Source organism: Vicia villosa, unplaced genomic scaffold (assembly GCF_029867415.1).
Source record: "Vicia villosa cultivar HV-30 ecotype Madison, WI unplaced genomic scaffold, Vvil1.0 ctg.002159F_1_1, whole genome shotgun sequence".
NCBI classification, from domain to species: domain Eukaryota; kingdom Viridiplantae; phylum Streptophyta; class Magnoliopsida; order Fabales; family Fabaceae; genus Vicia; species Vicia villosa.
In genome coordinates this window covers 360981-363899 of record NW_026705856.1, presented here as the reverse complement: position 1 = coordinate 363899, position 2919 = coordinate 360981, and positions in this window count along the sequence as shown.

Below are 2919 nucleotides of genomic sequence, written 5' to 3'. Positions count from 1 at the left end.
TAAATGCACAAAACATAACCGCGAAAGACCTACGCCAAAAGAGATCTTTCACTTGTATTCAGCATTCCAGCGGTCACGATACTCTGCCAAATCCTCAATGCTTACAAGCTCAACCAATGGGCTACGAATATCAGACCACATGTCAACCACAAAGTCTCTTTTGAGTTGGCCCATTATCAACACCTCTCGGGTTATGGTGAACTCTCGTAAGAGACGGAGATGAATGAAACGTTGCTTCGACGAGTTTCTCTTAGGACGACACTTCCATCCCGATATGAAATCCTCCAAATAGATCGTCCATTTCTAACCCCAGACTTATCTGATTCTTCCTTTATCTGTTGAGCTACTCTGATTCCTGTAACGCCCCGAATTTAATTAATTATTTAATTAAATTGATCAAGGGTTTATTGGTTGGAATTAGTTGAAGTCGAGGTTTATCGGTATTATTCTACAAACGTAATGGATTAATATGTTGATTTGAGCAGTTAAGATATGGTCAGATTAATAAGTCGGATTAGTCAGAGATGTACAATTGCGAGTTAGTATTGTTAAAGTTATGGATCAATGGTAAATGTGAAATATTATTGAAAATAGTATTTGGTTAAGTTGTGTGGTTATTCATTTATGTGTGTTATTCGGATTAATTGAGTAATTAAAGAGAGATTATGAATTGGGCCTAAGTGAAACAAATATGACTTATGAGATTGGATTGTGGGTTAAGCCCATTAGTGAGAAAAAGATAGTAAGAGTTAGGGTTTTAGAGATTAAACCTCATAACTCATTTTGTGGAAAAGAAGAGAAAGAAGAGAAAGAAGAGAGGAAGAGGGAAATCTATGGCATGAAGAGGAAGAGCTCCATTGAAGGAAGTGAAGCTTTTGCTAAGGTAAGGGTGGGGTTCTTACTTTCTAAGGGTTGGCATGATGATGGGTATGGTAGAGATTAGGTTCCATAATTGAAATCCATGATTGTGTGGCAATGTTGATGAATGTGGAATTGATAATGTTGTGTGTGCTTTCTATTCTTTGCAATTTCATTGAAACATAGGAAAGTTAGGGTTTAAGAACAAATGCATGAATTGATGATTTGAAATGTGTTTGATTGATGCTTAATGATGTTGTGTTGTTAGAAGATCCATAATATGTGTTGTATTTGTGTTTATAACATGTATTATGTGGTTGTTCGTGATGATTGGTGTTTTCCAACTTGATTGGGTAGATTTGGGGTGTTACAATAGTGGTATCAGAGCAGGTCGGTCCGTCCGGCCAATGTTGTTTAATGATGTTTATTCCCGTGTACACGACGAGTGTGTGAAACACTGTCGGTACTTGTTGTTCTTCTGATCGTTTGTCTGCAGGAGTTGGTTTGAAGCTAAGTGGGGGAGAAGCTATGCTTCTCGGTTAGGTTTCAGTTGTAGGATGTAGTATGCTGCTGAGGGCGACAGTGCAAGTGTTGTTGGAGTTTGTTGTTTCCTGAATCGAAGATGACTTGGATTTAAGATTTTTGTTTCTAATTAAGTGGAGCATCTTGAGTAAGAGGATGAGTAGGAATTTTTTTATATTCACTTCTCGAAGGATGAGGAGCTATATAGCGGTTGTTGGTAGGCGAGTATGGTGCAAGTTCCTGATATGTCTAAAGCTAACTGTAAGTAATGAGAATAAATTCTAGAAGATGGAATTTAGAAAGTGCGATGTTCCAGTGCTGCTGATGGACTGTGAAGTTGTTGGTTGAGCAACCTTGCGTAAGATGTCGATGTGGGATCAATCATTAAAAGAAATATTACTGTGAGATTGATGCAAGTGATTGAAGCAGTTGTAAAAGCCGTTGAAACTTTTTGAAGCGCGAGTAAGAATTGGTAATGCGAAGAGATGAGTATGATTTCAATAATAAGAAGTCTGGATAATGGTGTACATGAATTTTGTTCTGATTTATCGTCATAGGTGCTTAAGTAGCTGCAAGACGCCGGTGTTTGTTTTTCAGATGACTTTTGAAGATTAGTGAATTACGGAATCATATTGCTTCTGGTGATATGAGTACAAGTTGGAAAAGAACATTATTATTGTTGGTAATGATGGTTTATACTCCATTATGGTTGTCGGCTATCTATTGACAAATTGAGGACTTGATCACCCTTAATCTCTTGTTGATAGTAGACGAAATCGTGATTGGATGGCATAGACGTATCTTACTAGCTTGATAGTGTGTAAAGGGATGAATGTTATGTCGTGAAGATAGTTGATCTCTGGTTGGTGTGAATTAACGGAAAGGTATCCACGAATAGTTGAGAAGTAACGAACAGGTTAGAGAAGCTGGTTTATAGGCGAGATAGCATCGCAAGGTGAAGGATTGAGAATTTCGAGTGAACACCGATTTTGTGATGGATGTTTAAGGAAGTTTGAACTAGATTAAGACTTGTGAACCATGTAATTGACGGAAAGATTTAATATTGACAGTGACTTAAGTTGGATTATCAGAGTTGCGCAGCGGATGTGTAATGTGGCACAGTTGTCATGCATGTGCGTTTGTTAGAGATAGAAAATCAAGTATCAGAAGCCTTGGAGAGTGGTATGTTTGTATCTGCATGTTTGAGTTGGTGGATGTTGAGATGAGAACGAGGTATCAGAAATATGGTATTTTCTTGCTGAGTTTATAAAGATGATATAAGGGATGTTAGTTGATGGTGGAGTTGGGTGTATTCGTCGGGTAATCTTGTTAAGTTGACTCTATAGTAATTTGGTTTCTATTGTTGTTAGACTCTGTAAGTAAGAGGTGAGATTTTGTACTATGACAGAGTTGAGTATGTTGACTATGTTGACGTCACTATAAGAGTGATATGATGAGGCGGAGATAGAGTTGTTGGTGTTGGTTAAAGATTATCATGTATAATTATGAGAAAGGAAGTAAGTATGTGTTCTGGTGTTA